At 42.1% G+C, this 14,917-nt stretch overlaps 1 protein-coding gene across 8 annotated transcripts in view; it reads left to right on the forward strand.

Annotated features, from left to right (window-relative positions):
• Positions 1–3,356: 3,356 nt before the first annotated feature.
• The window catches only part of LOC128694687 (metabotropic glutamate receptor), a 111,930-nt gene continuing 100,369 nt past the window's right edge, over positions 3,357–14,917 (forward strand). For all 8 annotated transcript variants that reach the window (XR_011393400.1, XR_011393399.1, XM_053784922.2 and 5 more), the window contains exon 1: positions 3,357–3,429. The gene's annotated coding sequence lies outside the window, so the exon portion shown is untranslated. The remainder of the gene's footprint in view (positions 3,430–14,917) is intronic.

Genomic DNA, 14,917 nt, shown 5'->3' on the forward strand with positions numbered 1-14,917 from the left:
CAATCTACCGTAGGTACTTGGATCATTAGGATCTGACTTGAACTTAGCGAGGTCCCCCATCTTGAAGATAGCCTGGTAATTACCCAGGTATGAAGTACGGTACCAGTCAGGTTCATTGGGAAGCTCTAAACTCGTAGTGGCCGTACATCGCATGAGGAATGCGAGGTATTTGGGTTTGATTTGAGAGGTGGATAGCTCCGATTCCTTGGATCAAAAGCCCTTCAGCATCTTGGCGTATATCATGTTGTGGAGGTGATGGGTGAAGTACTAGTGGTCACTCCACAGCCCTAGAGATGGGGATGATGCTGAAGGGCTCTTGATCCAAGGAACTGAAGCTTCTTTTTCCCTGAATTAAACCTGATTGCCTTATATTCCCAGGCGATGTAGGACTCTTAGGGGTTTAGTTTCCCAAGGGATACAAGTGCAGGATTTGGACACAGAAAAGTGTGGGAAATGTTCACTTGCCGGCAGTTCTTGGCGAATGAGGCTTGTTGGGCTTGCTGCTGCTGCTGCTGCACATGGACCATAAAGCGGTTGTCTTACTGGTAGTTTAATTTAAACTATTCTTGACTGAGATCAGCAAGTTACATACAGCATTAATGACTTTCGTGTAGTAGATAGGCTTGGAACTGTTACTACTACTACTAGCACCAGTAGCCTAACTGATGAAACCCTGGAGCAGGGCGAGGATCCTTGGGTTGATGATCCACAGAACCATTACCAGGTAACAAGTAATGGAAGATGGAGGGGTCAGGGAAGATATGATCGGGTAACTGGACCTCAGGGTCACACTCCCTCCACTCTCCTGCTCTTGGGCGCGACCTGTGTAGCAAGGTAAATAAATTTTACTAGTAGGTTTGACCGTGGGACTGAGAGTGGTGTCTGTGCTCGTGTGTGTGTAGGAAAGGAGGTGGGTAAATGCAGGCAGCAGACCAACCTGTCATGATATACCTTTACAAATTTCTTCCGTGAAAGTATTAAAGGCAGGCGCTGAACCCGTAAGGATCATACAGCTCTTGGGGAACATAAGAACATAAGAACATAAGAAAGGAGGAACACTGCAGCAGGCCTGTTGGCCTATACTAGGCAGGTCCTTTACAATTCATCCCACTAACAAACATTTGATCTACCCAATTTTCAATACTACCCAAGAAATAAGCTCTGATGTGCAAGTCCAAGGTTAGGTTAGGTTAGTAATCCCTTCCTTTCCTGTGGGCGAAACATTGTACACACAAGTGATTCCTTAGAACTTGGGTAGTACAAAGCTGTGGGCGAAACGTTGTACCTCAGTCCTTGGGTACAAGGTAATGCTGTAGGGAGAGGGCAAACAAGTGTTAAGAAAATACAATCAGCAAAAAGCCAACACCGGGGCAGGAGAACATGGTCGAAGGGCCCCACCGCAATAGGTAACTAGTTTTGATCCCAGGAAAGAGTAGCTACAATTCCTTGGATCATTATCCCTCCAGAGGCCTGGTCAAGGGCTGCGGAGTGTTGACCTCAAGAACACCCTCCAAGGGTACTGAGGAAGTAAGAGATGGTAGAGGCGCTCCAGGTGCCTTGGTGCCGGCCAAGGGATCTTGACCCAAGAAAATGCACCTATCCTTCCCTTCGGGCTTCTTGAGTCGCACATGATTACTTCCCGTTTCCTAGATACTGTATGGTTCCTGCGGATTTAGCGTTCCCTTCATGAATACTATAATCCGTGCATGGATTCAGGACCAGATACAACAGATGCTAAAATGTTACATTAATTACTTGAATTGGCTGAACATTGAATATCGTGATAGGTTCTGAACCTCGGCTCAACCCTCACTAATACAGCAAGGCGGGTACACACGCAACTGATCACGTACAGTATGTGTGTGCACACGTGCACGTATGGAATCACCTATGTTAGTGTGTACGTGTTTAATTATGTTTAATAACCTATTTGTAGTAACAGGTGCAGAACAGAAACCATGGTGTCCTGTTTTCTGTATTTCTATCAGCATGTGCAGAACTAAACTCAAGGTGCTCCTCAGTCGACACTGCCACTGCATCATTCATAATTTGCTTAATATTCAATGTTTGTAACATCTGCTCGTAATTATAACTCTTTCCTTTGTTCTATGGCTCTTGTCAGACACCCAGTAAGTATAGTCATGGCACATCTTGCTCAGTATCTCTGTTAATTCTTCTTCTTGTTTTATATTATCTTTGTATCGTGTGATTTTATTTTTTCTTTCAGCCAGTGAGACCATATCACTGCTTTTGCTCTCGGAGTAATTGTGTGCTTACGCGAATGCACGTGTGAACATTCAATTATGTGCGTTCATATAGAGGGGAGAGGCGTATGTTCTCAGATACACCTGGGTAGTAACTTGGGGAAGATAGGAAAGGGGGGGGGGGACGGGGCGGGGCCAGCCTTGCTCCACTGGTCCACAACTGAAAATTAAGAAATATGAGGCACTGGTTCCTGTGCATCTCGCTGAGCTCTCGTGTGTACTTGTGTGTTCACGCGGGGCTGAGTGTCAGCTCCTGGTCCTTCTTTTGTTTATGTACAGTGGCCAAGTTGCGTGTACTCCCAAATTTGTTCCTATGGGGATACATTTCAGCTTCTGGTCACATTTCAGCTTTTGGTCCTGCCTTCTAACCTCAACTTGTTAACGTAATTCTGTATCTCTCGAGCCTTTTTACGTTCTTTGAAGACAATTTCTGTATTTGGCTTGCTGTCTACTACCTCGTCAAGTTCTGTCTATTACCCAGATACAGTAGAAGACTCGATTCCTGTTATTTCTGTGGCTCATCTTGTTCAGCTTCAGTGTTCCCTTTGTCACATATATCTTGCATCTCTCTCCACCGTCACTGCTCGTAAGTATCTTTAACGCCATGATAGCATCTCCCCTGACTATTAGCTCTTGCAGTGATGACCGTTCAACGTAGTTGAATGGTTATACGCCTGCCTCTGGCCACAGGCATGTGGGGATTAATTCTCAATTGAATATTTTAGAAAGTGATCTTCCAGTGATGTAAGGTTATGATGCTTTTAAACTCGTTTCCCTCAACCTCCCAACATTTAGTGATGACACTGGTAGTCTATACTATGACTGCATACTCTGCTTTAGCCTACATGTTTATTCTTGAACTATTAGTTATCTGTAGATGGTTCCTAGCATCGTCTTCATGGCCCGATCCCTGACTAGGCTATTTTCTTGTCGACAGCCTACACAGTTTGTATAAATTAAAAAGAAAAAAAAGCACAAGTGTGTGTGTGTGTGTGTTTTGCTTTTACTGTATAAGTTATGTTTTTTGCATCTTGGTTTATTTTTGTATGGAATTCAAGCCAAGCACATTTATATATATAAATCTTCATCACTTCCCAGATTGGCCTCTGCGGGCGAGTGGCGTTGTTGTCTGCACAGTGATTATGGTAGGACCTGTCTAGCAACGGTAAGTACTGGCGACACCTTTGTTGGTGACACTGTTGTTGGTAACTCAGTTGTTTCTTTACACACTAGTTGGTGGCACTTGATAACGTTCATAAGCGACACTGGTGTTCATGACATCTCTTGGTAACACATCGTGTGTAACGCTTCCACACCATTTCGCAGTGTATACCTGGAGTTTACCTGGAGGGGGTTTCGGGGGTCAACGCCCCCTGCGGCCAGGTTCGTGACCAGACCTCGTGGTGGATCAGGGCCTGATCAACCAGACTGTTAAAGCTGGCCGCACGCAAACCGACGTACGAACCAATCCGGCTGGTCAGGTACTGACTTTGTGCCTGTCCAGCGCCGTCTTGAAGACAGCCGGGGGTCTATTGGTAATTTCCCTTATGTATGCTGGGAGGCAGTTGAACATTCTTGGGCCCCATACACTTATTGTGTTCTCTTAGCGTAGTCGTGGTGCTCCTGCTTTTCATTGGGGATATTGCATGTCCTGTCGAGTCTTGCTTTCGTAGGGAGTGTATCAATCTTGATTTACTCTGGGTTCTCCGAAGGTGTCTACAAACACTGGTATTTGTCCATATTTTGATATCAAACGACTACGTACTTTGGGATTTATTTGGTTTTGGAAGTAGAAGGTATGAAGCTACCAAAAATATGGATGAAAGTATACATAGGTTATCTTTAATGGATATGTCCGTCCCAGGACCGAAACGTATCCATTAAAGATATCCTGAGTGTATGCACTTTCTTCCGTATTTGGCTTCATAGTGGCAGGTATCGCTGTATGTACTGAGCTTCACAGGGTGATCTTGTGAGCTCTTCTCCCATGTAAACCTACCATCTCCCTTCCTTAGTGTAGAATATAATCTGCTGTCCGTTCAACTTACGGAAGCATATTGCGGCATGTTAATTTTTTGCCTATACTTCACATCAGTGTGTTTTCAAATCCTGTTTTAGGTCGGGCTACGTTATTTAAACCACACAACTTGTTTAACGATAAATAAGAAACGATGTTGCAGAGGGGGGGAGAGGGGAGGGGGAGAGGGGGGAAGGCCCGTTTAAATCAACGTTTCAGTCAAGCGCGAGAATGGTGTAGTGAAGCATCTGTTGATCACCATGGTATTAAACCTGTCTGTTGACCAATCGTGTTGTCTTTATGCCTTTGTTAGTGACTTTTGTTGTCTCTTACTTCGACACGAGTACTATTAGATACGACTGTTCACATGCAGTCCTCTTTCGTCTGATCCCTTCGAGGGTATTGTGGAGAGGGGAGGTAGTGCTGACTTGATGAAGGTATCTTGATCAAAGGAATCTGAGCTACCTTTGAATTAAACCTCATTCTCCAGGCGCTGTATGACTTGTAAGGGATTAGCGCTTCCCCATTAATATAATACTTTATCTGATCTTACCTTTCTCACACTCTCGCGCGGGGCCGTATTATCAGATTCATCCTCTTCTCCTCGCCCTCTGCTCTTCACCTCTAATCCCTCCCCTGCGTCCCTCCATTCGGCGGCCACAGTCGCCCCTACATTAATGCAGCTGCCGCCCACCATATCTTTTGACCTTGAAGGCAGACAGTCTGGAGAAAGGGCCTCCCTTACCTGTTTCTATCACTCCTTTCTGGGGGGAAGCCAAGAGTGCTTGGCACTACTCTAACTCTGGGTTTTACTCACGAAATTCCTGTACATTTTGTTTTACAGTGAATTATACACACAGTTCGCACTTAAAACGTCACTATGACGCTTATGACGACGTTTCAGTCCGACCTTTTCTAGCCACGGTATAGTGACGTTTTTTTCTTTGTTTTACAGTGAATGAGTGAGATTGAAATGTAATGGAAGCGTGTTGAGCGAGGCGAGACGGTCGAGGGCATCTCTTGTCCTGGAATGTCCGCTGGCTCTTTTATCACCTTAAAACCACCTCTCCCACTCCCTCCCTTCTTTCACACAACCGTGACCCTCCCCTTCTCTCTCTCTCTCTCTCTCTCTCTCTCTCTCTCTCTCTCTCTCTCTCTCTCTCTCTCTCTCTATCTCATCCACCATGAGAAGATCTAATTACCGGAGACCTTTGGTCTTTGTGGAGGTTATCTCTCAAGATTAAAAAAAAAAATTCCAGCACTCCCTTCTCCCACCGGTGCTGGGTCTCCTTTACATGGTGGGGTGGGGGGGGGGAGAATTCTGTGGATTGCTGTACGACTCCACCCCGCTGTTAGGTCACTTGTACGTGGTAATGGGAAGGGGTAGTTATTCCGTGGATTGTAGTAACCTACCAAGAATGGTTCGTGAACTGAGCCCTCAATTTTTTCTGGTTTAAATGACGAGGATACTTTCCCATTCGTAAACAAATAACGCTGTATTACCTCGATAAGTTTGTCTGTTTTAACTAACAAAAATAAAATTTCTGAAAAAATCGTGGCAGAAATTATAAATGTATGGCAGGGCTCACCTCTGGGCCATGAATCCCTGTACGAGGTAGTGATGATGTGACCCACAGCATGTTTGCTTCAACACCGGCAACACAGAGATATTCACTATGGAATCGAATCCTTCAAGTAATGTTTGTAAATACTCGCTGCCCATTTAGTGTCAGTGTTTGTAGTGTTGTCCTAGCTAGCAGGCATGCAGACTCTAGTCTCTACATCACTTCATGGCATGCTAAACAATTTGAATTAGTGTTTCAACATTTTTTTCCCCCCCATTTCACATTACTGTACGTTTATTCCAACTATATTTCCAAATCTAACAAATAACCTACCAAGTCTAGTTCACTGAATGCAGCTTCACTCACTGTCATTGACGAACTTTATAGTGCTTTCATACTTAATATTTTTTTTGTTAGTTGTATGTCATATCTATGGTATGTTAAGTAGGATACCGTTACCTAGTGTCACATCATAGGAATGTGACTGTTAAGTTTGAGTGAAATAGGTCAGTGATTCTGACTTGCACGAGTTCATACCCTGGCACTGCCTGTGGGCATGGGCAGCTAAGATGTAGGCGTCAGTGAGACAAGACAGCTGGCAGATGACACACCATTTCTACTTAATAAATCCTGCAGAACAGTCGTGTATTACTCCAATTGCCTCGTTATATTACTCGAACCTAACCACAATAATACTTTACCATCTTTGGGTTTTGCTATACCCCGTAATCATACATTTGTTTTTCAGTGTAGAATCAGTGCCTAATATTCATTTCTCTAGCGTCTGCTAGTCTTTGTATTACATGTATTCCATGTATTCTTAACCCTGCATGACGAGAATATCCCGAATGTAGCATGATCCAAGTTGTCAGTGGTATGTCATATCTATGGTATGTTAAGTAGGATACTATTACGTAGTGTCATGTCATGTTAGGAATGTGATAGTCGAGTTCGGTATTCCTTTGTCGGGAATCGGATCACACCAGACCATGTTGGATTGGTTCGTTGTGCATTTTTAACATCCCCTACGCTAAATGAAGGATAAACTACGATTGCACCAGTGTGACGAGACAAGGCATCTGAAACCACGTTCGACTTGCCAGGCAAGCGTGCGAAGGTAGGATTAACCCTTAAACTGTCCAAACGTAGATCTACGTTTTTTCAACATTTGAAAGTATGTAAAAAAAAATTAGATTTTTTATTTGAAAACGTGTAAAAAAATTTGTCTACTTTTTTTTTTTATATTTGAAAATATGTAAAAAAAAAAAACGTAGATCTACTTTAGGATCACTACACGTGAACGTAAATTTGTTTGGACAGTTTAAGGGTTAAACTCCTGAATGGTCTAAGACCATCTTCCTAAATGTCCAGTAGGTTGTTTTGGAACAAAGGAATCAGTGGTGCTTGATCTGTCAACACGTGAATTGGTTACAGGTAGATATCACGGGAATGTTTTAAATCCCAGACAATGGCTAATGCTTCTTGCTCAGTTACAGAATAATTGTGCAGCTTTGGTTAAGACTCCACTAGTAAATGCAACTGGGTTAAACTTGCCATCAGTCTTTTGCGCCAGGGCACCTATGTATCATTAGCACTGGCATCTGTTAGGTAGAAAAGTTTTCCAAAATCAGAAATTTTTAGTACAGGAGCAGAAGTTAGCTTATCTTTTAATGTCTGAAATGCTCTTTCTTAATCGAAGGCCCTGTGAGAGGAGCATCTTTCTGAAGCAATTCAGTTAATGGAGCTTCAGTGGAAAAAAATGAAAGCTCTGTAAAAACTCTGAGCTCCCACAAATTATCTTACCGCATCAGCAGTCTTTGGTGCAAGAAAATTGTGGCAGTTACTTTACTTTGAATGGTCGTAACCCCTCTAGGAATCACTACATGACCAGTAAATTTAATGTTCTAAAGAATTGACAGTTATTTTTTTTCTTTAAATTAACTTTTTCAGTCGTACCAAGTAGCAAATCTATTCTCTCGCGATGCATATCCACGTCTTTTGACATGGCAATCACATCATCCGAGTACACCATAAAGATGCTGCCTATGAGGCTTCTAAAAATATTTGTCGTTAACCTTAAAAATCTGATACGAAAAGAGCATAACCCAAATTCATTTCGAGGAAATGAATGGCCTGTAGGAACGGAGAAGGCTGTTGACTTTTGGCTGTCATTATGGAGAGGGACTTGCCAAATCCCCTGTAAGAAGTCTAGGGTGGAGAAAACTGTCACCAATATTACGTAATAAGTCTCCGGGAATAGGAAGTGGGGAAACGATCTGGAATCGTTTAAGCGTTCAGCTTCGGTAAATCGATCGGACACTCTTTCTTGGGTACTAAAGTCACATTCTCGTTCCAAGATGAATTGCTGAGTGTTGACAGTCATTAAACAATATCTAGTTGACTGACTCTTCTACTACAGTATTGCCATTTTAAGTAGTTTGTAAATATAATGAAGCTGGTGGTAGGGAGTGTACGTGTTGTGATAGCCTACTCTTAGCAGCAACCACTCGTACTTCCAAACTATGGTTTTGTCAGACTGTTCATTGAAGCTCCTAAATTACCTGTGTTTCTTGGAATGCAGGCAAGGGAGGGAAGGCAAGCAAGCAAGCAAGCGAGCAAGCAAGGGAATGGAAGGGAATAAAGGAAGGGGGGGAGGGGCAGAAGTATGAAGAGTGGTAAGTTATTAAGACTAATTCTAGGAAGGGCTGAGACCTGTGAGAGCGTGGCTGTCGCACCAACACCCACCCACCCCAACACACCTGCTCTGTCCCCCTCCTCCATCCCCTCCTTCCCTTCCTCCCCTCCGCCATCTCCACCGGTGTTCTTTAATTTGGTTCTTAATAAGTGACCATCTGTGGCCATGTACTGTACGAAGAGGCATTTGATTTTGATTCACTTGCCTTCGATTAAGGATCTAAGAGATTAAGTTTCTCTTATTTAATGTGAAGTATCTGTCTCGTCCAAGTTAAAGTACATTTTAGTTTAATATGTTTATTATGCACCCCATACCCATCCTGTGGGCGGTAGTCAAAAGATTACAGAGGTACATAATGGGTCCAGGGACTGGGCCTCAAAGTTTTGATAGCTGAGCAAGTTACAGAGGTAATGAATTCACAATTTACAAAGGTAATGAACTCACAATTTACAAAGGTAATGAACTCCAGGTAGGTCTAGTCACAATCATGACAAGTTACAAAGGTATTTACAGATTACAGAGGTACACAATGGGTCCAGGGACCGGGCTCCAAAGTTTTGATGGCTGAACTAGGTACAGTTAAAGTACATGCGAGGTGTTTTGTGGTGGGTGTAGCAGTATTGGTGGCACATCCTAGCAGACAGTGCATTCCAGGTACCTGTAGAGGTCACGGTGGTATTGATGGCAGGTACAGTACACGGGCACCACAGTAGTACTGGTACGTACTCGTATACCATGCATTGATGCAGTGATATTGAGTGAAAACAGTCATCACTTGGGTGGAAGCAGTCATATTAAATAAGCAATAAAGATCTGTAGGTGATACCTGCCTGTTAAAATGACGCAAGCACAGTAGTCCATAGCACAAGAGGTAAGTGCTGTCACCGGCATAGTATTTACTGTTACGAAGTTTTTCAAAATCAACCCCTGTCATAGTCGTGTCATCGGCAACGTGGACGGTGTGCTCTTTTAAATGTTTGGTGATCTGACAGTCACTCTGGTATATTGCGCATGGTCTTCCACTTGAAATGCGGGATCATGCAAGCACTTGATCTTTGTTTTGTACTAGGCCTTAGAGGGGAAGAAAGGGGGCGCCTTGATGTCAGTGAATGATTTAGATCTAAGGAATCGCAGCTCTCCTTCCCTTGGTTCAAATCGGAACTAAGGGAAGGCGCAGTATGACCCCTATGAGTTTAGCTCGTCCCCATTAGTATAATATCGCTCACTCACTGTTGTGTACGAATGGTATATAATACCGACAAGATGAGATTAAGACACATGTGCAACATCTGGGTATCTTTATTGTAGACGTTTCGCACCATAGTCGTGGAGATTCTGAATCTCCACTACTATGGTGCTCTTCGCACCTACTCCTAGGTTGAGGGACTGATTACCTCATCTTCTGTACATAGTTCTACTGTCTTCAAGTTATGTCCTAGAATTTGTATTGATAAAGCCACTGGATGGCGAAACGTCTACAATAAAGATACCCAGATGTTGCACATGTGTCTTAATCTCACTCACTGTTGATATCTCTAGTTCTTCAGTGTTATACCGAGGCATCTTTCATGCTAATTTTAGTATTGTGCGCAAAACATGACGCGTAGCTGTGTGTTTTTGTCCGTCTAGTCTGAGGCTGAGAAAGAGTAAAAGAGCAAGGACAGTGCCTTGAGCGACGGAGTTTTTCTTTTTCTTTTTTTTACTGTGGTCACTTTGTGATTTATTTGTCAGTAATTTAAATATACGCCTCACTACTTTAACTCTTGACTCATTTGTTTTCACTTTGAGTAGATCAACATCAAACTGGATCTGTTAATATCCGACATAGGATTCATAAGAACATAAAGAATGAACACTGCAGCAGGCCTACTGGCCCATGTGAGGCAGGTCCAGGTCTCCTATCGGCTTAAGCCAATGCCCCAACCTAGTGAGGTCACATTCACTTAAGGAACACTGCAGTTGACCTAGTAGCACAAGCTAATCGGGTCCAACTCACACCCACCCACACCTACTCGTGTATTTATCTAACCTATTTTTAAAACTACAAAACGTTTTAGCCTCTATAACTGTACTGGGGAGTTTGTTCCACTCATCCATAACTCTATTACCAAACTAGTGCTTTCCTATATCCTTCCTGAATCTGAATTTTTCCAACTTAAAACCATTGATAAGAGTCCTGTCTAGGCTAGATATTTTCAGCACGTTATTTACATCCCCTTTATTTATTCCTATCTTCCATTTATACACCTCGATCATATCCCTTCTAATTCTACGCCTTTCTCGAGAGTGCAGATTCAGGGCCCTCGGTCTATCCTCATAGGGAACATTTCTGATATATGGGATCAACTTTGTCATCCTCCTTGTACGTTTTCCAGAGCATTTATATCCATGGTATAAACCTTGGTAATAAATACCGACAAGTTGGTTTAGAAAGACACGTAAGCAAACACTATAACATATTTATTAGAAAACGTTTCGGTCCTGGGACCTTGATCACTTCTAACATGTTAGAAGTGATCAAGGTCCCAGGACCGAAACGTTTTCTAATAAATATGTTATAGTGTTTGCTTACGTGTCTTTCTAAACCATTTATATCCATTCTGTAATATGGTGACCAAAACTGTGCAGCATAATCTAAATGAGGCCTAACCAAGGATACATAGCTTTATTGCGAACTCTTATGCACTGTTGTCTTGGTGTCAGATTACTGCTAACCAGAACTCCTAAATCTTTTTCGCAATCCGTAATATTAAGCTCTACATTATTTAGTTTATATTTGGCATGGTTATTTTCCTATCCAACATTTAGAACTTTGCATTTGTTTATATTAAACTGCAGCTGTCAGTTTTGTAAAAGATGATTTTCTTGAATACGACCTTCAAGGTGGTTCAGGATAAGACAGGCTAGAGGTATGGCTTATTTTCGTTCGAATGCATTCCTCCTCTTCCATAAAATGTTTCCCACAACCGACGGTTTAACCCACGGATATCTGCTTGCTGCTGTGTCAGCAGGTACTACAGGTGTAAGGCGACTTCCCCATGTGTCACTTCACCTGGGAATCGAACCCAAATCAACCACTGAGCTACGAGTGAAGTTTTAGGTGATTATCATGTTTTAAGCACGCTATAATTTAATAACTGTTCTTTTATGGGTAAAGATGACGGGGTGCTCCGCAGGAGCAGCAGCTGACGTCTTCACACCGGTTCATGTATCATCATGGAGGTTTTGCATGAAGTTAAGTACATGATAATTAGTGACTGTTAATGTATATAAAAATGTCTATTTTGAACTCTTAAAAATAAAAAAAAATATTTAAAATCCCTGCCACAGTGCTCATGTGTTTTAATGGGTATCTTACAGAATGGTGGATTGTTGACAAAAGTCATAATGCGAAATATTAAGCCGCAAATGACATTTTTATAAGTATTGTATACACGGCAGTGTGCCGATATTTTACACCCATCAGTTGAATGCTTGCAACAGGTCTGGTATTGCATCGTGACATGTTACACAGTGTTAACATATAAACTAGGTCACAAGCTGCTATAAATTATACTTTATTAAGTAATATAACATTCACACTCCATTTCCACTGTGGGCAAACATATTCTAGTTGTGGAGGTATTGAAGCCTGGGTAGATACCCGGGTACTGCGGGCAGGGGCTTCCCGTTCCAGTATAGTCAAGTGTAGATACTAAGTTGTCTATCACCGTCGGCAGGATGTGTTGACACGGCCTATCAATCAATCAGTTGGTCTGTTATTTTAGACTTTGATTAACGCATTGTGAGCTTTAAATGGAACGCGACCTTTTTGTAGAAATAAAGATTATTATTAAAAGTACATGATAGAACTTGTACAGACCTAGCTGACATCAGTGACATACTATAGAAAGTCCCTGGTTATGTAGAGTATTTCAGGCGACTTGAGTTTTGTCCCCAGGATGACTCTCACCAGTCGGCAAACGTCCAGGTACCTACTTACTGGTAGGTAACAGACAGCAGGTGTAAGGAAACGCCAAAGTAGCCATTCAGCTGCTGTACCTCTGGTTACCCATCACCTGGTTGGTCACTGCTCGTCATTAATCATGTCCAGTCTCGCAACCACGTTCTTGGCTGTCCAGATTAGAATAATCTTTAATAAGAACCTGTCTTGATTCTCATGGCTCTTAATCCAAGAAATTGGAGTCAGCCGCCCTTGACTCAAATCTCAGTGCCTCGTATTCCCCAGGTGTTGAAATTTAAAATTATTTCCAGAAAATTATAAATACATATAGTTGGAAAATTAACCATATACGGATACGGACTTTGATCTTCCCCGTGTTGCTCACTTTGCTTTCATCATTCTTCACGCTTCACTGTTGAACTTTCTGCTCAGGTCGACGCTTGTCATACCTCGCGTGTGCCACTTGTTAGTGAATAGGGTAGCAGCACACTGCGGGTGTATCAGACCTTGTTACAAAGGTCTTCCAGTTACCTGGCATCGCTACACCTGTAACTATCAGTGTTTCCAGCACTTGCACCACTTCATATAACAGCAGCACATAATATGAAGGAATTTAATTGTATTTCACGAGTGGATCCTAATATTTTCAGTCGCTTTATTTTTGTGTTGTCAGGGATGTGGGCAGTAGTTTAGATCGTCCCATATGCCGCCTCTTTCAATAGTAACTGATGAGCTCAGTTTGCTTAAAAATCTGAGTGTTTTGGTTGTCACACAATCTCTAGTTTTAATGTGTTCTCTAATTATTTCTCCATTTCCTTTACATGGCATTTTATTTGCATAAAAATCAGTCCTCCACTTGTCGCTCCATGTACTCAGTTTGATTACTCTTGTTAGAATTTATTAAATTTAATAACTGCATAAGATCTTCATAGTCTTCAGATAAGTTCATATATATATTTTTTTTTAGTCCTTCTGGAAAAATGTGGATCTTGCGTATTGCATTTTCCATTCACTTATTTACTGTAATAGTTTGCCATTTGTCGTAGATTTCAAATTACTCTCGTGGCAAACTTTGTTTTGTCTGCTAAATGCAGTCTGGCAATCCATTTTTTCTTGAATAATTTGTGAATGGCAGTACCTTAATGAATGACTTGTACATGACCTTGTTGACCGCAAGAAGTCATTTTTTTTATCTGACTGTATCGTCCATTTTTTCTCAGTATTTTTACAACTGCATTATCATTAACAGAGGTATGTAGTTATTTTTTTGTTGTATAGTAAAAGGACACAAGTGCAACTAATGTGACATTTATTGTGGCAACGTTTCGCTCTCCAGGAGCTTTATCAAGCCTTTTACTATACATATTTTTTTGTTCTCCAGATGTGTGGGTGTGTCATGTAGGTACATAACTACTCAGTTGAATAGTGCCTCGCTTGTCACTGCTTAAGAATCAACCTTGTAGAATCTTGTTGAAGCATCAGGGAACTTTGCCATTACCAGTTCATTGAGATGAGCTCCTCCGTCACTCAGTGACTCAGTACAAAACACTGTAACCTTGAAACACCGTCTGGCAGCCCTTATTGTTCTGCCTACCGAGTCTGTAAAAGACACTTTACTCTCGTAGTGTAACATCGAACACCAGAGACAAAATAGTAGTATTCTAGAATAACTCGATAAAGCCACATATGACATTTGTAATGAGCCTTTGATGCGACCTACAACAGTCCACCAACACTCGGGTACCTATAGAGGCAGCAGGTGTAATAAGACTGGAACATGTGTAATAAGACATCAACATTAAAATGGTATAAAATACCGACAGATTGTGGTATTTTATACCATTTTAATGTTCATTCTGTCACACTGCAACACAAGGGTATCTTGGTACAGACCATCAACTTCGACAACCTCTACTAGTGAGAACGGCTGGGTTTGAGAGGGACCTGCCCTCCCAAATCAACCTACGTCTCACCTCCTGGCACTATATAAGGCCCCATCCTGTCACTTCAACTTCATATTGTTTCAGACAACGGAACAATGCTCTTCTCCAGACTGAGGGACTGACCACCTCAAAACTTTAAGGGTGATGGACTGATTACATCGTCTTCAAGTATCTTCTGCTTCTATCAACTTTTCTGTACTCGACTGAAGAAGCCTACTGTGTAGGCGAAACGTTTCGAAATAAAGATACCTAACTGTTGCATATGTGTCTTACCTAACAATCTGTCGGTATTTTATACCATTTTAATGTTCACCACCAACAGCAGGCGTAAACCTCCTGATCGATCAGGCTAGCAACCAGTGTGACTTTGTAAATGGTCAAAGTTGGACCGAAACGTCGTCGTAAGCTCCTCTCTATGTGCGGGTTGAAATTAAGACACGTGTGCAACATCTGGGTATCTTTATTGTAGAAGTTTCGCCATCCAGTGGCT

The sequence above is a fragment of the Cherax quadricarinatus genome, chromosome 51 (genome assembly GCF_038502225.1).
Source record: "Cherax quadricarinatus isolate ZL_2023a chromosome 51, ASM3850222v1, whole genome shotgun sequence".
Classification (NCBI taxonomy): Eukaryota; Metazoa; Arthropoda; class Malacostraca; order Decapoda; family Parastacidae; genus Cherax; species Cherax quadricarinatus.